The sequence below is a fragment of the Triticum dicoccoides genome, chromosome 2B, assembly GCF_002162155.2.
Source record: "Triticum dicoccoides isolate Atlit2015 ecotype Zavitan chromosome 2B, WEW_v2.0, whole genome shotgun sequence".
In the NCBI taxonomy this organism is placed as follows: domain Eukaryota; kingdom Viridiplantae; phylum Streptophyta; class Magnoliopsida; order Poales; family Poaceae; genus Triticum; species Triticum dicoccoides.
This window is the reverse complement of record NC_041383.1, coordinates 476,397,280-476,425,125: the sequence shown is the minus strand read 5'-3', so window position 1 is coordinate 476,425,125 and position 27,846 is coordinate 476,397,280.

Sequence of the window (27,846 nt, the reverse complement as noted above, 5' to 3'; positions counted from 1 at the left end):
CCATCGAGAGGGCCCGAACCTGGGTAAACATTGTGTCCCCCGCCTCCTATTACCATTAGCCTTAGACGCACAGTTCGGGACCCCTTACCCGAAATCTGCCGATTTTTGACACCGATATTGGTGCTTTCATTGAGAGTTCCACTGTGTCGTCACCATAAGGCTTGATGGCTCCTTTAATCATCCACAACAACGCAGTCCAGGGTGAGATTTTTCTCCCCGGACAAATTTTCATATTCGGCGGCTTCGCACTGCGGGCCAACTCGCTTGGCCATCTGGAGTAGATCGACAGCTACACCCTTGGCCATCAGGTCAGGTTTGGAAGCTTGAACTACACCGCCGACATCCGCGGAAACTTGATCTTTGACGGATTCGAGCCCATGACAGCTGCACCCTGCCGCCACGATGAACATGACCTAGATCTGTCATCGGACTGCACTCAGGAGATAGCACCTGTAACCGCTCCGGCCCTAGATCCAGAGCAGAACCGCCATCCGAGGATGGGAAGCTCAACCTCGCCACGGAGGCCGCAAACAACCGAACACAGATCTGACCTCCAACGAGGCCTGTGTCATCAGAACCTCGGACTCGTCTCCGGCCATAGGCTCCGAACCGCGTGTATCCGCACCCATCGACAGGGCGCCGATCTTAGAGTTCAGCTCCGCGGACATCTTCCAACACTCACCCCTAGGTGATGTGTTAAACTCATTAAAGTCTCTCTCCTTGTCAGGAGATTCTTGGCCGAACTATGTCTGGCTTGAGTGGGAAGCGGATGACGAAGAACTTCGTTACCCACCCACCACCCACTTGATAGCCACTGTTGACAATTTGACCAACATGCTTGATTTCGACTCCGAAGACATCGACGGTATGGACGACGATGCCGGAGAAGAACAGGAACCACCGCCCACAGGGCACCGGACAACCACATCCTCATACGATATATAAATGGTGGATACACCCAAAGAAGACAATGGCGAGAATAAAAATGATCCAGGTGAGGATAAGCCTCCTGAGAAGCAGCCAAAGCGCCGACGTCAGCGGCGCCGCTCTAAATCACGCCATGGTAAAAATAGCGATACCAGCACAAGAGAAAATAGCACTCCGGACGATGCCGAAGACAATGAAGACCCCGCCAAGCCAAGTTTCGAATAGGCTGAACAGGAAGACGGGTGTGCCAGCCCTGACGAACAGGCCGTGAACGACGACTCAGAGGACATCAATTACATGCCTCTCTCCGAGGACGAGGTGAGCCTCGGAGACGAAGGATTTATCGTGCCAGAGGACCCCGTCGAGCAGGAGCGTTTTAAGCGCCGACCAATAGCCACTACAAAGAGCCTAAAGAAGAAGCAGCAGCAGCTTCAAGCTGACCAAGATTTGCTCATTGATAGATGGACTGAGGTCCTGGCAGCCGAGGAATATGGACTCGAACGCCCAATCAAAAGTTACCCAAAGCGTAAATTGCTACCCCAATTCGATGACGAGGCGCGGGAGCCCGTACTACCAGCGCATAATGCGGCTGACCGACCTCCACGTGGCCGAGATAAAACAGCAACTCAGCCCGAACACCAGCCGACACCACGTCGCCGAACAAATAGAAACACAACAGCTCGGGGATACACACATGACCTGCGGTATGACTTGGAAAACAGAGCAGTACAAACCAGATTGATCTATGGATCGCGGGGGTGCGCCCCAATGTGCAACAACGGTCGCCCAACCGGATATGAAAAATACAAACCTGTTCGAGCCGAATACCGCAGACCAGCTCCATCCGAGCTGCGTCGGGACGTCGTCCGACATAGAGGCACCGCCCACCCCCTATTCTTCACTGATGAAGTAATGGAACATGAATTCCCAGAAGGGTTCAGACCTGTAAACATTGAAGCATATGATGGGACAACAGATCCCGCGGTATGGATCGAGGACTTCCTTCTCCATATCCATATGGCCCGCGGTGATGATCTCCCCGCCATCAAGTATCTCCCGCTAAAACTCAAAGGACCAGCTCGGCATTGGTTGAACAGTCTGCCTGAAAACTCTATTTGCAGTTGGGAGAACCTGGAAGACGCATTTTTTGACAACTTCCAAGGTACTTATGTCCGACCTCCGGATGCCGATGACTTAAGTCATATAATCCAACAGCCCGGAGGGTCAGCCAGGAAATTTTGGACTAGTTTCTTAAATAAAAAGAACCAGATCATTGACTGTCCGGATGCCGAAGCCCTAGCGGCCTTCAAGCATAACATCCGTGACGAGTGGATGGCCCGACACCTCGGCCAAGAGAAGCCGAAGTCCATGGCATCCCTTACGACGCTTATGACCCGCTTTTGTGCGGCGAAGATAGCTGGCTTGCTCGTAGCGGCATCACCTCAAGAAAACCTGGCACTTCGGAAGCCAGAGATAGCAACGGCAAGCCCCGACGTAGTAGACACAAACGTTGAAATAATGGCGATAGCGCCGAAGACACGGCTGTCAATGCCGGATTCAGTGGCTCCAAGCCCGGTCAGCGGAAGAAGCCATTTTAAGAGAAACAATCCGGGCCCGTCCAGTTTGGACCGCGTACTTGACCATCCATGTCAAATCCATGGAACCCCTGATAAACCAGCCAATCATACCAACAGGGAATGCTGGGTCTTCAAACGGACCGGCAAGTCAAACGCCGAAAGCAAAGATAAGGGGTCGCAAAGTGATGTCGATGACGAGGAACCCCGACCACCGAAGACTGGAGGACAAAAGAAGTTTCCTCCACAAGTCAAAACAGTGAATATGATATACGCCACCTATATCCCCAAGAGGAAGCGGAGACTCGCACTCAGGGACGCCTATGCGATGGAGCCAGTCGCCCCAAAGTACAACCCACGGTCATCCTGTCCGATCACCTTTGATCGCAGGGACCATTATGGAGAGTGGAAACAGCCTGAACGTGCTCTATCAGGATACAATTCAAAAGATGGGTATCGATCCTTCAAGGATCAGGCCCACAAAAACCACCTTCAAAGGTGTCATACCAGATGTCGAGGCCTGCTGTACGGGCTCAATCACACTGGAAGTGGTCTTCGGATCCCCGGATAACTTCCAACGTGAAGAGTTAATCTTCGATCTCATCCCCATCTGCAGCGGCTATCACGCACTGCTCGGACGAACAACATTCGCCAGATTCAATACGGTGCCACACTATGCTTATCTTAAGCTCAAGATGCCCGGTCCACGTGGTATCATAACAGTCAATGGAAACACGGAACGCTCCCTCCGTACTGAGGAACACACCGCTGCCCTCGCTGCAGAAGCACAGAGCGGCCTCTTCAGGTCTAACCTCAATTCGGCAGCCAAGCTCCCGAATACTGTCAAACGAGTCCGAACTACACAGCAGCAGGATAGTCTAGTTCGTCAAGAGCTCGACTAGTAAGCCGGCCTCCGCCCCAACCCCGACCAAACAACGGCTTTCGTACCGCGCGTACATAATTATGCACTCAAAATACCATGGGGATAGATGGAGGCACAGCTAGGTTGTGTTCCACAATGCGGCTCAACCGCCCCTGGACACGCATCATTTTATATTTTCTTTTTTCTTTCTTTCTCTTTTCTTTTCAGGTCACTTTTTGTCTAGGCCATTATGGGCAGCCTGATTGCCGGACTTATTAAAGGACGGATATACCAAAGAGGGAAGTAGCTCGAACGGGCGAGGGAATCCCTGGACATTCTTTTCAAAGATCATTCGATCTGTCCCTCGATCGGCACATAGCTCCCCGTGGTCACAGCAGGTTCCAAAGTCATATTGTTTATCGCACTACTTGTCTTTATACGCCTCGACGTACTATTGAATTAGAATGAAAACAATCTGCGGTCCTATCTATATGACATTCACTTGTTGTTTAATTTTTTGATATTTTTTGTCAAGTAGCAGCCGTACACTCTGGTGCGTCCTCATTCGCCAGGGGCTTCATTGTACCCCATAACACGTCAAGAAAGTCCGAACACCTTCACGGTTGTTCGTCACCCTGAACTTATAACATTATATGCATCGGCTCTGAATCATGTCTTGGGTCAATAGATGGGTTGCCCGGCTCCTGTGCTTGCTACCCTACGTTCCACTATATCGGCTAGGATAGTAAAGGGAGAACTACTGCGATTGTGTCCCGGTTCTTCCGGATGAGCACCTTAGTAGAGAAAGCCGAAAACTGACTATCATGATGCGGCGAGAGCTGGTCAGCTGTTCGAGAGGTCACAAAATCTTTAGCGATTTCTTCCACATTATGCGATAACTAATGCATCATGCGATGGATCGGTTTTTATCCGATCAGGCATTTTACAATACCCCAAGTTCGGTCTTCCGAACACTAGGGGTTGCGCCTACCTTTCTTTTGTCAAACTCCTATGGCTAAGTGAGGGTGATAAAGCCTTATAGTCCATTGCCTGGTTCATTGCGCTAAGCACCTCCTTTAAGGACCAAAAATCTGGAGTAAAGAGTGTTTAGATTTATCCCGAACACCCCCGTACTTCCTACGTGGGGGCAGAAGCCGACGACTGGCCAACTCTCAGAATTAATTTAAAAAACGGCCGCACGGGAGGTAAAAATTCAAATAACAAGCATTATTTTACATAACGACCTTGTTACCAAAAAAGGCTTTCGCCCCGCTTTATAAATAAAGCAAACCGCCACAGAACATACAAACCCACACAAGTCCACACACACACCCAAGTCTCATGACAAAGTATATAGGTTCTGCTGAGGGCACAGCTCAACAAGCCCAGAAGGAAAGAAAAAACAACATCAACATCATCACACAAGGCGCCTAATCAGGCTCCGGCAGAGGCGGCGGTGGCGGCGGCGACAGGCGGACGGCCATCGATCGGATGTCGGCGATGAAGGCGGAGATGTCGTCACGGTCTGGGGGGCGGCTAAGCGGCCGCCAAAGCTGCAAGAAACCCGCGAATTTGTAGAGAGCGTCAGTAGCGCGACAAAGGGGAGCGTGCTGGATCACAAGCTTATTGCGAACGGTCCACAGCGTCCAGGCGAGAACCCCAACCTCAAGCCACCTAATGTGGCGAGAGGACGCGGGGGACGACTGGATTTCAGCAAATAGGTCCGGGAAGTTGGTGTGGCACAAACTATCGCCGACCACCTCACGAAAGCAGCTCCAGAGAAATTGGGCAGAAACGCAGGAGAAGAAGATGTGGTTCGAGTCCTCAGGGACTCCACAGAGCGGGCAGATACCGGTGCCCGGGCCATTGCGCTTGCAGACCTCCACTCCAGATGGGACCCGACCGCGAATCCACTGCCACATGAAGATGCGAATCTTCAGTGGTATGCGGACGGACCAAACCATCGATAAGGGGAGGGGGGCGGAGGAAGGGGCAATGGCCGAGTAAAGCGACTTGGTGGAGAACAGGCCCGACGGCTCCAGCCGCCACCGGACACGGTCCGACCTGCCATCCACCAACGGCTCGTGCAACGCGACGCAATCAAGCAACTCACGCCAGGCAGCGGATTCCGCCGGCCCAAAAGGGCGACGGAAAGCAAGGCGCCCCAGGTCAAGAAGAGCCCTATTGACCGAAATCATGGGGTCGACGGAGATAGAGAAGAGGGCGGGGAAGCGGGCCGCAAAGGGGGAGTCTCCGGCCCAACGATCAAACCAGAAGAGCGTCGAGAGGCCGGACCCCACTGAGATGGAGGTCCCAATGCGAAGCACCAGGAGAAGCTGAACAATAGACTGCCAGAACTAGGAGCCGCCCGATTTCTGGCAGAAGGCAAGTGGCTGGCCCCGCAGGTATTTATTCCGGATAATGTCGAGCCAGAGGCCGCCATGACCCTGGGCGATGCGCCAGAGCCAGCGGGAGAGAAGGGCTATATTCATCCTCTTGGAGCACATGATGCCCGGGCCACCTTGCTCCCTGGGCTCGCAGATGTCAGGCCAACTGACCATGTGGTACTTCTGCTTATCATGCTCGCCAGCCCAGTAGAAGCGGGACTGGATCTTGGCGATCTCCTTGTGGAGAGACTCATGGAGGCTATAGAAGCTCATAAGGAACAACATGAGACTAGAGAGGGAAGAGTTGATGAGAATAGTCCGGGCCGCCTTAGATAGCCATCTCCCCTGCCAGGGCTCGCAACAGGACTGGAGCTTAGTAACTGCGGGCCTCAGGTCCGCGACAGAGAGACGCGAGTCGCTAATGGGGGTCCCCAGGTAGGAGGTGGGGAAAGAGCCCAGGCGGCAATTAAGTCTGTTGGCGATGGCTATAGACTCAGAGGGGGAATATCCCATCACCATGACATCACTCTTATCAAAGTTGATCTTGAGGCCCGACATCTGTTGAAAGCAGAGCAAGAGGAACTTGAGGTTGGCGATGTCCCCCTCCGAGCCTTCGACCATGATGATCGTGTCGTCAGCATACTGAAGGATGGAGATCCCCGTGCCCCCAGAAAGGTGTGGGGTAATCCCACGGATGTGTCCAGCGGCTTTGGCCTTATCAAGGATGGATGCCAGAGCGTCCACAACCATATTGAAGAGGAATGGGGAGAAGGGGTCGCCTTGGCGAACCCCACAAAGGGTAGGGAAGAAAGGACCAATCTCGCCGTTGATGTTGACCGCCGTGCGACCGCAAGAGACCATTTGCATGACTCTAGTGATCCATCGGTCATCGAAGACCTTCCGAAGAAGGACTTCCCTGAGGAAGGTCCAGCTAACAGAGTCATAGGCTTTGTGGAAATCGATCTTCAGAAAGACCGCCCTAAGGCGCTTGGTCCGGACCTCGTGAAGGACCTCGTGGAGGACCAGGACTCCATCAAGGATATATCGGCCTTTAATGAAGGCCGACTGGTTAGGGTGGGTAATCCGGTCGGCAAGCAGGGTCACCCTATTGGCGCACCCTTTGGCTAGAATACGGAAGATCACATTAATGACCGTGATCGGCCGGAACTGGCGGATGTCGGACGCCCCAGGGACCTTGGGAATGAGAGAGATGATCCCGTAGTTGAGGCACCCCAGGTCAATAGATCCAACAAAGAATTCTTCGAAGATGGCCATGACCTCCGGTTTAATCACGTTCTAGAAGGTCTGGAAGAAAATGACCGGGAGGCCATCTGGGCCCGACACAGAAGAGGCATTCATACCCTTGATAGCCTCCTAGACCTCCTGCTCAGAGAAGGGGGCCGTCAGGGCCGCGTTCTCCGCGTCGGAGACTAACTGAATGCCGGCCCAACAATCATGGGCGAGGGAGATGCCGCTCCGAGGAGCGGCAGAGAAAAGGGACCTACAGAAGCCGTCGACATGAGTCAGGATGTCGCGAGGGTCCTGAAGAAGGGTCTCCCCATCCCAGAGGAGGGGGATGGTGTTGCGTCTACGGCGGCCGTTGGCGATAGCCTGGAAGTATGCAGTATTCGCATCACCCTTCAGGACCCACTTCTGAGCGCCCCGAAGGCGCCAATATGCTTCCTCATCAGAGTAGATCACGGAGAGTTGGTCTTCGAGGTCATAGAGGGCCAGCCACTCGTCCGGAGACAGACCCACCATGTCGGCCCGAAGGTCAAGGGCCTGAATCGCGGTAAGTAGCGCCTTCTTGCGCTCTCTGGCATCGCGACCAAGGTTGGCCCCCCACCCCTTCATAAACTGTCTGCTACATTTCGCACAGAAGTGCCACGTGTCAATAGCCGAGGGGGGCCGAGGGTGGGGGTGCTCCCGAGCCTCGATCCACCGTGCGCAGACTGCGTCGGTGAATCCCGCCTGGGAGAGCCAGAAGGTCTCAAAGCGGAAGCGAGGAGGGATCGGCGGACGCTCGTCCGCGGAGGAGAGAAGAAGGGGGACATGATCCGAGCCAATCCTAGTGATGGCGCGGAGAGATGCAAGGGGGCAACGGAGGTCCCATTCCGGGGACACTAGGACCCTGTCCAAGACGGACTGGGTCGGGGCGGCTTGCCGATTGGTCCATGTGAACCGGGCACCAATCCTGTCAATCTCCCAAAGGGCGAGGTCAGCGATGAAGTCATTAAACATTTGCATCCGGGCAAAGCAAACATTGTCGTTGCTCTTGTCTTCCGCCACGCGCAGCAAGTTAAAGTCGCCACCCACAACCACGGGGAGGGAGGCCGCCGAGATCTTTCGGTGAAGCTCCTCGAGGAAGGCGGCCGACCGACTATGGTCGGCAGGCCCGTATACAATGATGATCTCCCACTTGAAGTTGAGAGATCTCTCGAATAATTCCATGCTGATGAAGAATTCCCCTCGGTCCATGCTACCCACCTCGAAGGTGGCATCCTTCACTCCTAAAAGGATGCCACCCGAGTGGCCTGAGCTCCCACTAGAAGGGAGCCAGTGCCACGCAAAGAGGTGGGAGCTCAAACGGTCGAGCTCTGGGAGCGAGAAATCGCGACGCATGGTCTCCTGGACAGCAACGATGTCGATGTGCTCATCTCGCATGAACTCCACAAGTTGGCGGTGACGACCATCATGGCCGAAGCCGCGGATGTTCCAGAAGAGGGCTCGCATTAAGGAGCCATCGGGGGGCTGCTTGACCCCAGGACACGAGAAGCACTTTGCGCGCGAAGAGCCGCAGTGCGGGAGCGGGTACGGCCACGGATCTCCCCCGGAGGTGGGGGAGCCGGTAGCCGCGGCCTGGTCGGGGTGGGAGATATCCCGTCCGCGGAGGCGTTCGGGGGGGAAAGGAGGGCAGCCCGTGCCTCCGCGAGCTTCCCATCGAGGATCTCACGAGCCCGAATGGCTGCGATCTGAACTAAAGGGGGGCCAGCCTCCCCCCTGAAAATGATAGCTGAGTCGGAGGCCACTTTGGCGAGGTTGCCCAAGGGAATAGACTCAAGCGCAGAAAAGGAACAAGACGAAGCAGAGGGGGGAACAGGAGGTGTACCTGGCTCCAGGTTACGGGTGGCAGCGCGTAGCTCCGCCCGCTCGGGGATGGGCAGAGCCAGGCTACCCTCCGGGTGGGCAGCATCCAGCCGCGCACTGCGGCGGGAGGCCACCACCGGGGAGGAGGTCGACCTACCGCGACGGGAGTACGCAGCTGAGCGGGGGGAAGGGGGTTGAGCCGCCATCGGAGTGAGCACGCGAGTCGCACCCTCCCCCGGCACAGGCGGCGACGGAGGGGCCAAGTGAGCCGGCCCGGCGCATCCGATGAGGAGAGGCGCAGGAGGGGGCGGCCCAGCCGGCGGAGGGGGTGGCGGAGGAGGGAGCGCGGGGCGGGCTGGGCATCCTCCAGCCGAGGAGGAGACGGGGCAGTGAGGGAGCAGGTGGCCGGGGAGGGGGGGCACCCGCCCGTGGTGCCAGCCCCTCCGCGGGCTCCGCCGGCTCCACCGGAGGGGCGCCGAGGGGCAGGTCCACCGAGTCCGGCTCAACGGGAGGGGACAAGGTGGGGGAGCGCGGGGAGGAGGCCAGGAAGACCACCAAGCCCACACTGGATATGTCGCTCCCCTCGGAGGAAGATGCCGCAACGAGAGAAGAGTCACCCATCCGAGGGAGAGGGGCGGCCTGGCGGCCCTTGCCCCCCCGGCCATGATACGAGCTTGTTTCATATTACAGCACATGATAACATGCACATACTCATGGGAATATAATATCCTTCGCACATTGCTCCGCCACAAGGCGGGATCCCTCCAGGACACTATCATAATACAACTCGGGCTTGCGGTGCTCTTTCCCTTCGGGCGGTCCTCCGGTCATCAGTTTCACGGCATCCATCTTCGCCGAGTGCACCTTGACGCGGGCAAAGGCTATTCGAGCACCTTCGATGCAGACCGACCGCTTAATGGCGTCAAGCCGAGGGCAGGCACTAACCAACCGCTTCACGAGTCCGAAGAAGCTACTAGGAATCGCTTCGACAGGCCACAGCCGGGTAATCAAATCCTTCAGGGCTAGTTCGGTCCCCCTATGCAGCTCGACCAGCTACTTCAGCTGATAGGTCAAGGGTACTGGATATTTTAGCGCAAGACATTGCAACCAGAACAGCTTCTCCGTAGAGCTCGCCTCTTTGGCTCGGTAGGATTGTGCAGCGTCCGACACGCTGCGCGGCAGATCCGCAAACACCCCTGGAGAACTCCGAACCCGGGTCAGTAAACGAAATCTTTCCTTCACATATTTGCTCTGCATAATAAAGGCCTTACCCGTTGCGATCTTTCTGGCCTCCTGGATTTCATGGAAGGCGCCTTGGGCTTCAGCCCAGGCAATGTGCGCGGATTGACGAGCCTTGGTGAGTTCGGACTCTTTATCCGCTATACTCTGCTCCAAGGTCTCGCACTTCTTTATGGCTTCTTGGAGCTCGTGTTGAAGTTCAATAACCCAGGCCTCATGGTTTTCACGAGCAGCCTGCTCCTTGGCCGCCTTCTTTTCGGCCTCGGCCACCGCCTTCTTAAGAGCCTCGACTTCGGTCGCCGCTCCTAATACATATCATGACATTTTTTAGTCAAAATAAATTATTCATTTGTATTTGAATACAACTAAAGTCATCCCATACCTTGGTTATCTTCCAATTGCTTTTTTACTTGGCCGAGCTCCTTTTCGGCCCGCTCCAGACTCTGCTTCAGTCTGAAGACCTCCGCAGTATGAGAGGTAGCAGACAATAACGACGCCCGCACATTCACATAGGTGTTTCCTAGTTAGTCTCCTGCGAAATATATTTGATCCTCTGTTCATTTTTCTTTTCGAACACCGAACAGTGTATCAGGGGCTACTATCTATATTGTGACATTCTTTTAACTTCATTACTTACCTCAAAGCCTATTAGAAGGCTGGTGCAGGCTTTGGTCAGCCTGCTTTTGGTGGACTGGATCTTCTCAATCACCGCACCCATAAGGGTACGGTGCTCTTCAACGATGGAAGCGCTTTGCAGCGGCACCAATAAAGTATCCGGCACCTCGGGGTGGACCGAGGTCGCCGGCGGAATAGGCGCACCACCTTCTGTTGAAGGAGGTTGCTGGCCTGATTCCGGAGCCATATTGGTTCCTGGAATTGTCTCTGGCTGGGGGCCGAATTCAGGACAGCCCCCACTGTCAGCATCCATGGGGGTCTGCTCCCCCATGTGTCCTGCTGTCGAGGTTTGACCTTCCGGCGTCGCCTCGACGGTCTCCTGAGCTCCGCCCTGGCCTGGGCCCCTTTGGGACGACACCTCGGTGTTATCCACGCCTTTGGGGGAGGAGGCCGTCGGGAGGGTCTCGCTGTCCATGGCATCTAGGTCCAGTGAATCTTCTGATGAAGATCGCTCGGTGTTGGACCCGGCCGGACTGCAGAATGTGTGACTCAATGCATGAATGCTATGCGAAAGTGAGACTGGATATATAAATGTGTCCGGGTTTCTTTGTCCTCACGATTTGGCCAGGGGCTTGACCCTGGGTTCCCACTCCGGGCTACTATCGGTGGCTGGGGTGGATTCGTCTGGAAGGGAAACTTTCCCCTTCTTGGACGTTTTGGCCTCCAAACATGTGGAGGCCGTCCTCTTCTTTCTCCCCCTCACAGGGGATTGGCTTTCCTCTTCTTCTTCCTCCTCTCCCTTGTCTTCTTCGACGGAGGAATGGGCCTCGGTGTCTTCGGACACCGCATCCGAAGTACCTTTGCGGCAGAGCCCGCCCCTGGTCTCCTTGGCCTCCTTCTTGGCCTTCTTCGGCGCCTTGTAAGGCGCCGGGACCAGCATCTTCATCAGAAGTGGTCCGACTTGTTCTTCAGGTAGCGGAGCCGGACAGTAGATCCGCTCTGCCTTCTTCGTCCAGCCCTGGGAGAATCATTAGGGAAATATTAGGTGTTTTCCCCGAAGTATATAAATAAAGGATACACCTTGGAAACATATAAAGACTTACCGAACTTGCGGGGCGGGAAAATTTGTGCCCGCGATCCTCGGCAGAGTCTGGCCACAACTTGCCGGGCTTGAATATCACCCTCCATATGTCTTCGTGCATTATGCCGAAGAACTTCAGCAAGGTTTGGTGCTTGGCCGGATCAAACTCCCATATATTACAAGTCCGGCGTTGGCATGGAAGGATCCGGCGAACTAGCATCACCTGGACCACATCGACACGTTTGATATTCTTGTCTTCCATGCTCTTGATATGCGCTTGGAGCGTCGTTAGCTCGTCTAACAAAGAACAGTCTAGGCCCTTTTCAGGCCAGGACGTGAGCCACAGTGGGGCTCCAGATCGGAATTCGGGGGCCACAACCCATTTGGTGTCGCGTAGCTCGGTGACATAGAACCACTGTTGTTGCCAACCTTTGACGGATTCGTGGAATGTACCTGATGGCCATGTGACGTTGGGCATCTTGCTCACCATGGCGCCTCCGCACTCGGCATGTTCGCTGCCTACCACCTTGGGCTTCATGTTGAAGATCTTTAGCCACAGTCCAAAGTGTGGAGGGATGCGGAGGAAGGCCTTGCACACGATGATGAATGTCGAGACGTTGAGGAAGGAATTGGGGGATAGGTCATGGAAATCAATCCCGTAATAATACATAAGGCCGCGGACAAATGGGTGGAGGGGAAACCCCAGCCTGCGGACGAAGTGAGGGAGGAATACAATCCTCTCGTGAGGTTCCGGAGTAGGGACGATCTGTCCCGCCGCCGGGAGACGGTGTGCGATCTTCTTGGCCAGGTATCCGGGCTCCCGAAGTTTCTTGATATCCTTCTGCTTGACGGAGGAGGCCATCCACTTGCCTTGCGCTCCGGATCCGGACATGGTTGGAGTGCTTTTTGGGGCAGAAGAGGTGGGTGTTTGGGCGCTGGAGCTCGAGAATGAATGGGAAGAGGAAGGAGAAGGCGTGGGTGAAAGAGGGGAATCCTTATCCCTTTATAAAGGTAGTAAAATCATGTGCCTCCCCACTTGCCCCAAAACTCGCTTATTCCCCAAGCGCCGTGCAGATGCCGCGGTTGGGTCACCCATGCCCGTATTGATGAGAATCCCGTGATAAGGGGACACGATCTCTGCTTCGACAAGACGTGCCAGTGAAACTGCACCTCAAAATACGGAACAACAGGCTAAGAAACGGTTTGAATAATGACCGGGCAGTGGTGTGATGTCACGCTACGAAAAATTGTCAGCAGATTGGACTCGTGAATAGTATACTCTCTACGGTGGTATGCGGGATTTGTTTTGCAGAACCGGACACGATTCTTGTGTTCAAGATCTACCTTGAAGTATTTGGAGAAGGAACCCGCCTTGCAATGCTGAAGACAATCTGCGCACCGGACTCATCGTCATTGAAGCCTGATTCAGGGGCTACTGAGGGAGTCCTGGATTAAGGGGTCCTCGGACAGCCGGACTATATACGTATGCCGGACTATTGGGCTATGAAGATACAAGATACAAGACTTCGTCCCGTGTCTGGATGGGACACTCCTTTGCATGGAAGGCAAGCTTGGCGATTCGCATATGAAGGTTCCTTTCTCTGTAACCGACTCTGTGTGACCCTAGCCCCCTCCAGTGTCTATATAAACCGGAGGGTTTAGTCCATAGGATAACAACAATCATAACCATAGGCTAGCTTCTAGGGTTTAGCCTCTACCATCTCGTGGTAGATCAACTCTTGTAATACTCATATCATCAAGATCAATCGAGCAGGAAGTAGGGTATTACCTCCATCGAGAGGGCCCGAACCTGGGCAAACATTATGTCCCCCACCTCCTGTTACCATTAGCCTTAGACGCACAGTTCGGGACCCCCTACCCGAGATCCGCCAGTTTTGACACCGACAACAAGCTCGCCATCAAGGCAACAGCGATGCCTAACGGCTGTCTCCGTGGTGGACACGGAGCGGTTGAGGGCCCATGTGGCAGCGAGGTCTGGGTCATTGCGGACCCAGTCTGACTCCACGTCGCTCTTGGCAAACACGAGGCATTGCGCTGGTCGTACTGCTCCTGCTGCCGAGCCGCACGCTCAGCCTCAGAGACGATGGACCTCGAGCCCGAGGGACCGCCGAGGTAGTGGAGGAGGCTTCCCCGTGCCTTATTGACCGCGGGCACAACTCCTCCTTAACGGCGAGAATGACGCGTTGATGCAGTCGTAGCAGCTGCACGGCAGGGACGCAGGCTCGTCCTTGACGCGGCATCCGATCTGGATGCCAACATGGTGGGGGGGGAGGGGGATGGGGAGGCTGGATCCTCCTTGACGCGGCGTTTGATTTAGACGCCGCGGTTCTGCCGGAGCGAAGCCGACTCCTCCATCACCGGTAGGAGCGTGGATGCCTGCTCGGTCTTGATGTGGTGGCGCGGCGGGGAGGCCGACTCCTTCACGTGAGCCGGGATGGCCCCATGTCATGGACCGACCGCTTCATCATTAACTCAATCTAATGGACGAAATCTTCATTTGTCAGAGCGGCCTCCTTAAGGAGTCGGGGCGGCTACTACGGCGGTGCCTGCTCCTCCTTGTCACCGAAGGAGATGACGATATCAATTCCGGCCTCTGCGTGCTTTGGGCTGGCATGAATGCAGTGCGGTAAGCAGCGCGTGCATCAAAAGAAAAGCATGAAAGGGGCGGGTGACGGGTTTTTGGTTGGCCAGGGCGGTCAGAAGCAGGCTTGGGATCGGTCCAGACTCCCTTAAACCTCCCTCACATTTATCTCCAGTTTGCGGGAGAAATCACGTTCGGACTGCTCCGCGGACCAATACAGCTTGACATTGGATGGCTTCTGCGGTCCGAACAGCGGGTCCGGATAGTTGCGGGAGGTTTACAAATCCGCCTTGAAGATGCCGTAAGATACTGCGAGTCAGAGCATAGAGGAAGCTTGAGTTATTTGTTTTCACCTCTTGAGTTGGACGTGGAAATTTGGTTTGGTACTTCGCGATGCATCCTATCCTATCATTCTTAAGTGCTCCTTATTCTTACCGTTAGCTTCATATTGTTCAACATATCTATCCTTTACAAAGGTCTTAGCTTGAGGTATTTAGCTTACTAGGAGGTGGTTTAAATCACAAAACCAGTTGTGCGTTTGACTTACTAGAAGTTGTTTCATTAACCGCACCATGTAGTTTCTCTAACCAAAATAACCGCATGAGTAAGAGCATCTACAGCTGGACTTGGCAAATCGACCCCTCAAACGCCAGTGGCGCATCCGCGTATAGTGATCAGTCACGCCTAAAAAAAGCCACTTTGCATCTGACTCTCACATATTTCAACCTCTAGATCCATCCAAAGCATGCAAAAGAGATATCCTACGTACTACCCTAGCTACTCTTCATCGTCGGAGATGTCCACGATGACGGTGCCAGATGCCGGCTGGATGGGTGGATAGGAGGGTTCAAGCTCATCCTCCTCCTGCTCGACCTCATCCATGTTGGCGAGTATCCCCGCCTCCTCTGCGGCCTGCTGTGCATCTATCTCCTGCGGGCGATGGTGTCTGGCCTCCGCAGCTGACTCTGACCGGAGGAGCTTGGCTTTGTCCCAAACCAAGGAGGCATGATGGCGGGCGCGTGTGTGTGCCGATTGCAGAGACTACAAGCCGACATCGGAAGCGACTCGCTTCTATTCTCGATTGGATATAGATGGGGAATCTCTATAGATCTTTTTTTTGACAACCTCTCTAAAACGCATACGAGAAAATTGCACTTCATGGCATGACAAAAAAAAGAGCTTCGCTCGGTTGGCCCTCCTAGGCTTCCGCCTACTTTCTCTTCTCTTAAGTCTACAACAAGTGGGAGAGGCAGGATTCGAACCTACGTAGAAAACCTTCAACATATTTAAAGTCTGTCGCTTTTGACCGCTCGGCCAGTCTCCCCTTCCCGGGGATACGCCCTCCTCAAAACAAAGGGTTCTTGAATAAGAAGGATGGCAACCTTTGTTCTTAAGTTAAGAAGAGCAGATGGAACTATTAGATTTGCTAGCGTTCCGGGAGAATAAGTAAGGTCATTTAGTAAGTTCATAACAATTTACGTAAAGCAAGGGGCAAAGCTTCTACGACAGCTTCCCCCTCATTACCATCGTCGGCCTTCCCCAACTCTCCTCCTTCGTTGCTTTTGGATAAGCATCTTTCGGCGGAGGAAAGGAGGCGATTAGTCGCTTCAAGCGAATCAGTGAGTTCATGAGCAAGTGAATGAATGAGCAGCGAGTGAAGTGCAAGAGTCGCAAGTAAGGCTCACCATGTTCCTAAAAGGAGTGACCATCTTTTCGTCCCTTCTACTGACACTAAGCGAGCAGCAGGCAGAGGCAATAATTTCCGTAGGGGTGGGGCACAAGTAAGTGTTTTCAGGCTCCGCTAGCTAGCGTACTCTTCTGCTATGAATGAAACAGAAAGAAAAAACTAGTGCCCTTTCGTATAGATCGAGACACACTACTTTTTCTTTAATTCTTCCATACTAGGAAGAATGGAAGGAAATCCTTCGATAACAAACCAAGGATGGACTGATGCTCCGCCTGCAGATCTGCGTCGCCAGCGTCCCCTACATCCTCCTCCTCTGGCTCATCCTCCTCCTCTGGCTCATCCTCCTCCTCCTCAACCTCCTCCTCCTCGTCCTCCTCCTCCACCTCCTCTTCCTTCTCCTCTAATTCCTCCTTCGGATCCACGGCATCATAGGTAGCCCCGTGGCAGTCCGGACTTCGCGTCTTGCTCGGATCTGCTCAAGGAGCTCGAGCCGGCGCTCCAGCGCCAGAAATGGCTCGCTCCTCACTCGGTGGCGTGGGGGCATGGCTACTAGGCGGAAGGGTGGAGTGGAAAGTGGCGGCGGCGGCAGGCATGCAGAGGAAAATGTGGATGGTAGGGTTTCGGTGCCGCCGGTCGACTTAAATAGCTGGGCTAGGCACTACGTGGCCCGCCGAAGCGGCGCCACGCGACACCACTAGTCCAACGAAGGAGACGAGATTTGGACCGCCGGGTTTCCGCGTGTTTTCGCACCGGACCCCTTCATCAGTCCGACGTGGCGGGCGTGTCCGGGCGCCCCATATCCGCCCCATATTTGAACTGGATATGAGGAGTGCCGGTCAGCCCACACATTTGAGACCCGTTTGAGGCGCTCGTCTGGGTTGAGAAAACGTGACCGGTCAGTGACCGAGCGGGTCGCCCAGACGTTTGAAGCCAGTTTGGCGTGCCCGATTGTAGATGCTCTAAGGTCATTAGAGGTGGCCTAACATTTTGGGTGGAAACCGCTTTCGTGGAACGCCTCTAATATTTGTTTTTGTGCTAGTGTTTACACCACACATGCTCATATGTATATCTACAAAATATCTGTCAATATTCGTGTATTGATGCACATAATAGCAAGAAAATATTTTTCTATATGATATTAAGGGGTTTAGGCAAATAATTTTCTTCATGAAACTCTACGCAATTAGATTTATAACATTGTGATATAATCCTTCCACTTTGTAAATATCTCAAGACATAGGAAGCCAACCAGAAGGTATTTACCCGGTAAATTTCGTTTCATAGACTATATGGACGACTGTGCTTGCCGTACCAGGACTATGCACGACCCCTTACGGATCGCACCTGGATACAGGATATCACCAATGCCCTCTGCGTGCATGTGTTCTCGCAGTTCCCGGTCCAAAACCATTGTTTTTTAAAGAAAAGGTAGATCTTGTTCTACCTTATGCATTCAAAATGGGCCGGAGCCCGAATGACCAAGGTCATTTTACATGAAGGCGATGTAAGCACTGCACGGAGTGTGCATCAGTACATCACCAAGACTAAAAAGAAACAGAAAAAAGAGAAAAAAAATGAGGGAAAAGGTTGGGGGGTTTCTATGCAACTAGCCTTGCTTCATTACATTAGCCCAAGTAGTTAGAAGTTCCCTTTCATTTTCTCCTGGTGCTCGCAGTTTCCAAAGCATGAATAGCTCCGCAACCTTGTTAAGAATCTTCCCGCCCGTCCAGAGGTTGTTATGAAAGACTTGTGCATTCCTCGCATGCCAAAGTGCCACTGCGTCTACTGCAAAGAAGACGTTACAAAGCACGCCATATGCCTCCCGTGCCACTACAAAAGCCAGGAAGTCTGTTGCAGTTTCGGCGGAGTTTGCGGGTTCCAGAAGGCCGGCCTTGCCCAGACGATTTGGGCAAGCTTGCATCTGAGAAGGATACGATGCATGGTCTCAGCTACTGGGCATAGATCACATCCATTGTGTTTGACAAGCCTTGTCCATTTCTTACTTAACATGTTGTCCCTCGTATTGTGTCTGTCTTTGAGGGCCAGCCAAAGGAAGACGCGGTGTCGTTTGGGTATGATTCGGTCCCAGATGAAGGGAGCCGAGAGGCAATCCATACCTCTGAAGGTGAGCAACTTGTAAAAGTATGCTGTTGATAGCTTGTTGTCAAAAGCCACTGGCAGTCTGGTGTTTGATCTATTAGTGATGTCTAGTATGCAACCTTCTTCTTGTAGACGTTGATCACCCAAAACATACATCAAGTGGATCACGTGAATATCCCATTGTCACCACATATAAGCACATGCAAGACATACATCAAGTGTTCTCAAATCCTTAAAGACACAATCCGATAAGATAACTTCAAAGGGAAAAATCAATCCATTAAAAGAAGGTAGAGGAGGAGAAACATCATAAGATCCAACTATAGTAGCAAAGCTCGAGGTACATCAAAATCGTGCCAAATCAAGAACACGAGAGAGATATCAAACACATAGCTACTGGTACATACCCTCAGCCCCGAGGGTGAACTACTCCCTCCTCATCATGGAGAGCGCCGAGTTGATGAATATGGCCACCTGTGGTGGATTCCCCCCTCCGGCAGGGTGTTGGAACAGGGTCCCAATTGGTTTTTCGTGGCTATAGAGGCTTGCGGCGGCGGAACTCCCGTCTTGGTTCTATTATAGAAGTTTGGGGATATATAAGAGGTTTTGGCGTCGGGAACAAGTCATGGGGGTCCCCGAGTCAGCCACGAGGTAGGGGGGGGCACCCTCCACCCTCGTGGTGGCCTCGGGACTCTTCTGGTCCATCTCTGATGCTCCGTGGGCTTCTTCTAGTCCAGAAACAATCTCAATTTTTAGGAAAATTGGACTCCGTTTGGTATTTATTTTCTGTAAAACTCAAAAACAAGGAAAAAACAGAAAATGGCACTGGGCTCTAGGTTAATAGGTTGGTCCCAAAAATCATATAAAATAGCATATAAATGCATATAAAACATCCAAGATGGATAATATAATAGCATGGAACAATAAAAAATTATAGATACGTTGGAGATGTATCAAGCATCCCCAAGCTTAATTCCTGCTTGTCCTCGAGTAGGTAAATGATAAAAACAGAAATTTTGATGTGGAATGCTACCTAACATATTTATCAATGTAATTTTCTTTATTGTGGCAAGAATATTCAGATGCATAAGATTCAAAATAAAAGTTTAATATTGACATAAAAATGATAATACTTCAAGCATACTAATAAAGCAATCATGTCTTCTCAAAATAACATGGCCAAAGCAAGCTATCCCTACAAAATCATATAGTCTGGCTATGCTCCATCTTCATCACACAAAATATTCAAATCATGCAGAACCCTGATGACAAGCCAAGCAATTGTTTCATACTTTTGATGTTCTCATACTTTTTCAACTTTTATGCAATACATGAGCGTGAGCCATGGACATAACACTATAGGGGGAATAGAATATGGTGGTTGTGGAGAAGACAAAAAGAGGGAGATAGTCTCACATCAACTAGGTGTATCAATGGGCTATGGAGATGTCCATCAATAGATATCAATGTGAGTGAGTAGGGATTGCCATGGAACGAATGCACTATAGCTACAAGTTTATGAAAGCTCAAAAAGAAACTAAGTGGGTGTGCATCCAACTCGCTTGCTCACAAAGACCTAGGGCAATTTGAATAAGCCCATCATTGGAATATACAAGCCAAGTTCTATAATGAAAAATTCCCACTCGTATATGAAAGTAAGAACATAGGAGACTCTCCATCATGAAGATCATGGTGCGACTTTGAAGCACAAGTGTGGTAAAAGGATAGTAGCATTGCCCCTTCTCTCTTTTTCTCTCATTTTTTTGGGCCTTCTCTTTTTTTGGCCTCTTTTTTTTCGTCCGGAGTCTCATCCCAACTTGTGGGGGAATCATAGTCTCCATCATCCTTTCCTCATTGCGACAATGCTCTAATAATGAAGATCATCACACTTTTATTTACTTACAACTCAAGAATTACAAATCGATACTTAGAACAAAATATGACTCTATATGAATGCTTCCGGCGGTGTACCAGGATGTGCAATGAATCAAGAGTGACATGTATGAAAGAATTAGTAAAGGTGGCTTTGCCACAAATACAATGTCAACTACATGATCATGCAAAGCAATATGACAATGATGAAGCATGTCATAATAAACGGAATGGTGGAAAGTTGCATGGCAATATATCTCGGAATGGCTATGGAAATGCCATAATAGGTAGGTATGGTGGCTGTTTTGAGGACGGTATATGGTGCGTGTAAGGTACCGGCAAAAGTTGCGCGGTACTAGAGAGGCTAGCAATGGTGGAAGGGCGAGAATGCGTATAATCCATGGACTCAACATTAGTCATAAAGAACTCACATACTTATTGCAAAAATCTATTAGTCATCAAAACAAAGTACTACGCGCATGCTCCTAGGGGGATAGATTGGTAGAAAAGACCATTGCTCGTCCCCGACCGCCACTCATAAGGAAGACAATCAATAAATACTTCATGCTCCAACTTCGTTACATAACGGTTCACCATACGTGCATGCTACGTGACTCACAAACCTTAACACAAGTATTTCTCAATTTCACAATTACTCACTAGCACGACTCTAACATCACCATCCTCATATCTCAAAACAATCATAAGGAATCAAACTTCTCATAGTATTCAATGTACTTTATATGAAAGTTTTTATTATATCCCTCTTGGATGCCCATCATATTAGGACTAAATTCATAACCAAAGCAAATTACCATGCTGTTTAAGACTCTCAAAATAATATAAGTGAAGCATGAGAGTTCATCAATTTCTTCAAAAAAAAACACTGCCATGCTCTAAAAAGATATAAGTGAAGCACTAGAGCAAACGACAAACTACTCCAAAAGATATAAGTGAAGATCAATGAGTAGTCGAATAATTGTGTAACTATGTGAAGACTCTCTAAAATTTAAGAATTTCAGATCTTAGGATATTATTCAAACATCAAGCAAAATAAAATAAAATAAAATGACGCTCCAAGCAAAACACATATCATGTGGTGAATAAAAATACAGCTCAAGTAAAGTTACCGATGAACGAAGACGAAAGATGGGATGCCTTCCGAGGCGTCCCCAAGCTTAGGCTCTTGGTTGTCCTTGAATATTACCTTGGGGTTCCTTAGGCACCCCCAAGCTTAGGCTCTTGCCACTCCTTATTCCATAGTCCATCGAATCTTTACCCAAAACTTGAAAACTTCACAACAGAATGTAGGAGATATGCCCTAGAGGCAATAATAAATGCTATTATTTATCTCCATGTTCATTATTATGTTTATGTTCCATGCTATAACTGCTGTGGTTCCCAAGCCCGTATATTCATAAAGGCTCTGGGGAAAACCCATGTGCACGTGTGGAATAATAAATGGTAAAATGTATTCCTAGTCATGCCTCTAAGACTAGCTCAAGTGTTGCATGATGATTATGTTTTCCCAATCATGGGCATGTCTATGCCAGCAACTTTGAGGGCACAATGTTAAGAGAACATTTGTGTTGAATCGACCCGGTTTGATGTTATGCTATGAGATTCATTCGCCACAAGTTAATGGTAAATAACACAGAGATGGTTAACGTTTGCATGATTCCTTAGACCATGAGAGTATCGAGTTTCTTCATGCTTGCTTCATGAACTTTGGGGTTTGTTAAATGTCATCCGTAAATAGGTGGCTATTACGGCGGCTTACGGGTTCATGGAAAAGTATTTCAAGTAACTTGATAGCTTAAGATTGGGATTTGCTCCTCCGATGATGGAGAGATATCTTTGGGCCCTCTCGGTGTTACGGTATCTATCATCGTCTGGCCATACACTTTGTGATTTGATCATGGGGATGCCGGAACACAGTAAGGAGAAAAGAGAACAATACCGGTAACGAGGTAACTAGCATAGTGGACAAGTTGTTGATCCACGGGAATGCCAACATGTCTCACCTCGGGTATTTGTAACATATCGCGAAGCAACAGGAATATCACACGACAACTGGAGGTTCACTGGAATATTTATTCGTGTGGGTATAGGGGTCAATATGGGTGTCCACAACTCCGATGTTGAGCATTGATCGGAAGGGGTTCCGGGTCATGTCTATACTTCACCGAACCTATAGGGTCACACGCTTAAGGATCATCTATCTGCTGATTACTAGACAGGGAGTCTGAGAGAAAATCACCGAAAAAGTTTTGGACACCGAAAAGTTTCGGACAGCGGAAAAGTTCAGAGAGAGGTCACCGGATGAGTTTCGGTGAAACCGAAATAGTTGTTTCGGGGTATGTGATGACCCACAACTATAGGGGATCTATCGTAGTCCTTTCGATAAGTAAGAGTGTCGAACCCAATGAGGAGCAGAAGGAAATGATAAGCGGTTTTCAGTAAGGTTTTCTCTGCAAGCACTGAAATAGTAGGTGATAGATAGTTTTGTGATAAGATAAATAGTAACGAGCAAAAGTAAATAAAGTAAATAAGGTGCAACAAGGTGGCCCAATCCTTTATGTAGCAAAGGATAAGCCTGGACAAATTCTAATAATAATGAAGGAGCTTGCAAGGACACATTGGGAATTATCGTCAAGCTAGTTTCATCATGTTTGTAAGATTCTCGTTCGGTACTTTGATAATTTGATATGTGGGTAGACCGACACTTGGGTACTGCCCTAACTTGGACAAGCATCCCACTTATGATTAACCCCTATTGCAAGCGTACGCAACTACAAAAAGGAGTATTAAGGTAAACCTAACCACAACATTAAACATATGGGTCCATATGAACCCCTAATGAAGCAACTCATAAACTAGGGTTTAAGCTTCTGTCACTCTAGCAACCCATCATCTACTTATTACTTCCCCATGCCTTCCTCTAGGCCCAAATAATGGTGAAGTGTCATGTAGTCGACGTTCACATAACACCACTAGAGGAGAGACAACATACATCTCATTAAAATATCGAACGAATACCAAATTCACATGACTACTAATAGCAAGACTTCACCCATGTAAACCAGTAAGTATCAACTACAATGAGTAATCAACACTACTAGCAACCCACAGGTACCAATTTGTGGTTTTGGATACAAGAGATGAACTAGGGTTTGAGAGGAGATGGTGCTGGTGAAGATCTTGATGGAGATTGACCCCCTCCCGATGAGAGGATCGTTGGTGATGACGTTGGTGATGATTTCCCCCTCCCGGAGGGAAGTGTCCCCGGCAGAACAGCTGCGCCAGAGGCCTAGATTGATTCCGCCAAGGTTCCGCCTCGTGGCGGTGGAGTTTCGTCCCATAAGCTTGCCCACGATTTTTTCCAGAACAAAACCCTTCATATAGCAGAAGATGGTCGTCGGAGGCCCACTAGGGGGCCCAGGAGATAGGGGGGCGCGCCCTATAGGGGGGGGGGTGCGCCCCCTGTCTCCTGGACAGGGTGTGGCCCCCCTGGCCTATTTCTTTTGCTCATAATTCCTTAATAAATCCAAAAAGTGTTTTCGTGGAGTTTCATGACTTTTGGAGTTGTGCAGAATAGGTTTCCAACGTTTGCTCCCTTTTCAGCCAGAATTCCAGCTGCCGGCATTCCCCCTCTTCATGGTAAACCTTGTAAAAATAAGAGAGAATAGCCATAAGTGTTGAGATATAATGTGTAATAACAGCCCATAATGCAATAAATATTGATATAAAAGCATGATGCAAAATGGACGTATCAACTCCCCCAAGCTTAGACCTTGCTTGTCCTCAAGCGGAAACCAAGATCAAGAAATATGTCCACATGTTTAAAGATAGAGGTGTCGATAAAAAATAAAATACGGACATGAGGGCATCATGACCATTCTAATAACAGCAACATATATAGATTTTGTCATATGATTTCCTATGTTCAAGTAATAAGCAATTCACAATGTCAAGTATGGTTCATAAACTTCATTGGGAACTAACAAACTATAATCTCAGTCATTGAAGCAATTGTAATTTATCGTAACATCAGAAAGAGTCAGTAATAGAGCTTTTCAGCAAGATCACATACTCAACTATCTCGTAGTCCCCCATAATCGTTAACACTCACTCAATACTTGTGGTTATAGAGTTTATTGTGTTGCCTCCCAACGTATTCACCTTTAGGTGATGTCAACAATAATAGCCTATGCCAACTTACATTCAATTTGATATATGTATCATGACCTTTCAAACACGAGGAGCTTGCCAAAGGATAAAATGAAAAAGTGGAAAGGTGAGGATCACCTTGACTCAAGCATAAAGTAAAAACATAAAGTAAAAGATAGGCCCTTCGCAGAGGGAAGCAGAGGTTGTCATGCACTTTTAGGGTTGGATACACAAAATCTTAATGCTAAAGAACGTCACTTTGTATTGCCCCTTGTATGTGGACCTTTATTATGCACTCTGTTGCTTTTATTACTTCCACAACAAGTTCGTACAAAGCTTATTTTCTCTGCATTAATAAGTCATGCATATTTAGAGAGCAATTTTTATTGCTTGCACCGATGACAACTTACTTGAAGGATCTTACTCAATCCATAGGTAGGTATGGTGGACTCTCATGGCCAAACTGGGTTTAAGGGAAAAGCACAAGTAGTATCTCTACTTGGTGCAAGGAGTTTTGGCTAGCATGAGGGGGAAAGGCAAGCTCAACATGTTCGGAAGGTCACTGACAATATACTTTAACTGAGATGTCGGAAAACATAAACCATTACGTTGTCTTCCTTGTCCAACATCAATTCTTTTAGCATGTCATACTTAATGAGTGCTTCACAATCATAAAAGATGTCCAAGATAATATATCTATATGTGAACCCCTCTTTCTTTATCACTTCCTATTAATTGCAACGATGACCAAGGCTACGTTCATCAACTCTCAACAATTTTTATGCCTCATACTTTCTATGTGTGAAGTTATCACTATCCATAAGATCAATATGAACTCTTTTGTTCTTTCTACTTTCTCAAGATCATAGTAACATAGAAAAGCCCTTGACTCAACACTAATCTTTATTATAGATAGCACACGGACTCGCTTACAAAAAGAGATCACAACGAAAACTCAAAACTACTTGATATCAAAACTTCGAACTAATAGATCAAGATACTACTAAAAGGATCGAACTAAATAAAGCGGTAAAGATAGGAGTGTGATGGTGATATGATACCGGGGCACCTCCCCCAAGCTTGGCAGTTGCCAAGGGGAGTGCCCATACCCATGTGATTATTTCTTCGGAGGTGTCAGAGTGGTGATTCTCTAGCTTGTGTCTGAGGCTAAAGTTTTCCTCCCTCAGATCTTCATTCTCTAGCTCAAGTTTCATTATCTTTTTGCATAGTGCTGGCTTGCTGTCCTGCAAAAAACATGGTGGGATAGATTGGACCTTAGCGAGGCTTGACTTCTTGAACTCCACATGCATATCACCAGGTTGAGGAAGTGGGTCATCCTCCTCATCGAAGCTTGTCTCCTCCTTCCTCTTTCGATCATAGCCTTCTTCTTCCTCTGTGGTCCAGCCATAATGTTCCACATCTGCATATACTTTTGGATTTGCAATATAATCAGCCACGTAACTCTCTCCCTCGAATCTTGGGACGACATCTTGTTCCGAATCTGCAACAGGAATAGCTCGAAACGAAAACAGAGGATATTTGCATGATACGATGGCCAAAACCTTCGGGAGTATATATAATGAATTTTTACCGACCAAAATACGTAACATACAAGAAAACGGAGTCCGGGGGGCACACGAGGTGCCCACGAGACAGGGGGGCGCGCCCTACAGGGGGGGCGCCCTCCTCTCTCGTGGGAGCCTCGTGTCCCTTTCGGACTACTTCTTTCTTCCTAAAATTCTTAAATAATCCAAAAGTGATGAAAATTGCCATTAGAGTTGTTTTGGAGTCGGTATACTTACCGTACCACGTACCTATGCCTTTTTGGAGTCTGGAATGTTCTGGAAAGTGTCTCTTATGTACTCCTCTGGGGTTATGGTTTCAATAATATTAGTTTCAACATTGATAGGGTTACCTGAAATATGATGCTTGATTCTTTGACCATTAACCACCCTAGGATTTGTGCCTTCAAAGTTGTTAATTTTTATAGCACCGGAATGATAGACCTCCTCGATAACGTAGGGACCTTCCCATTTTGAGAGAAGTTTTCCTGCAAAAAATCTTAAACAAGAGTTGAATAATAACACATAATCTCCTACGTTAAACTCACGCTTTTGTATCCTTTTATCATGCCAGCGTTTGACTTTTTCTTTGAAGAGCTTGGCATTCTCATAAGCTTGGGCTCTCCATTCATCAAGTGAGCTAATATCAAATAACCTTTTCTCACCAGCAAGTTTGAAGTCATAATTGAGCTCTTTAATAGCCCAATATGCTTTATGTTCAAGTTCAAGAGGTAAATGACATGCTTTTCCATAAACCATCTTATATGGAGACATACCCATAGGATTTTTGTATGCAGTTCTATAGGCCCATAATGCATCATCAAGTTTTTTGGACCAATTTTTTCTAGATCTATTCACAGTCTTTTGCAAAATTAATTTGAGCTCTCTATTGCTCAACTCTACTTGACCACTAGACTGCGGGTGATAAGGAGATGCAATTCTATGATTGACATCGTATTTGGCAAGCATCTTACGGAAACCACCATGAATAAAGTGTGAACCACCATCAGTCATAAGATATCTAGGGACTCCAAACCTCGGAAAAATTACTTCTTTAAGCATTTTAATAGAAGTGTTATGATCAACACTACTAGTTGGAATAGCTTCAATCCACTTAGTAACGTAATCAACAGCAACTAAGATATGTGTATAACCATTGGAGGCAGGAAAAGGTCCCATGTAAACAAAGCCCCAAACATCAAACGGTTCAATAACAAGAGAATAATTCATAGGCATTTCTTGACGTCTACTGATATTACCTATTCTTTGGCATTCATCACAGGATACGACAAACTTACGAGCATCTTTGAAAAGAGTAGGCCAATAAAAACTAGATTGTAGTACCTTGTGTGTAGTTCTACCTCCAGCGTGGTGTCCTCCATAGGATTCAGAGTGACACTTGCGTAGGATTTTTTCCTGTTCATGCTCAGGCACACAACGTCTAATAATACCATCTACTCCTTCTTTATAAAGGTGTGGATCATCCCAAAAGTAATGTCTTAAATCATAGAAGAACTTTTTCTTTTGCTGGTATGTGAAACTAGGCAGTATATATTTAGCATAGTCAGCATACCAAGGAGCAGTACGAGAAGCATTGACAACCGCTAATTGTTCATCAGGAAAATTATCATTAATAGGCAGTGGGTCATCAAGAACATTCTCTAACCTAGACAAGTTGTCTGCAACGGGGTTCTCAGCTCCCTTTCTATCAATAATATGCAAGTCAAATTCTTGGAGCAAGAGAACCCATCTAATGAGTCTAGGCTTAGCATCTTTCTTTTCCATGAGATATTTAATAGCAGCATGATTAGTGTGAATAGTAACTTTGGATCAACAATATAAGGTCTAAACTTATCACATGCAAACACAACTGCTAAGAATTCTTTTTCAGTGGTAGCATAATTTCTCTGGGCAGTATCAAGAGTCTTACTAGCATAATGGATAACATTCAATTTCTTATCGACTCTTTGCCCTAAAACAACACCTACAGCGTAATCACTAGCATCACACATAATTTCAAAAGGTAAATTCCAATCAGGTGGCTGAACAATTGTTGCTGTGATCAAAGCTTTCTTAAGTGT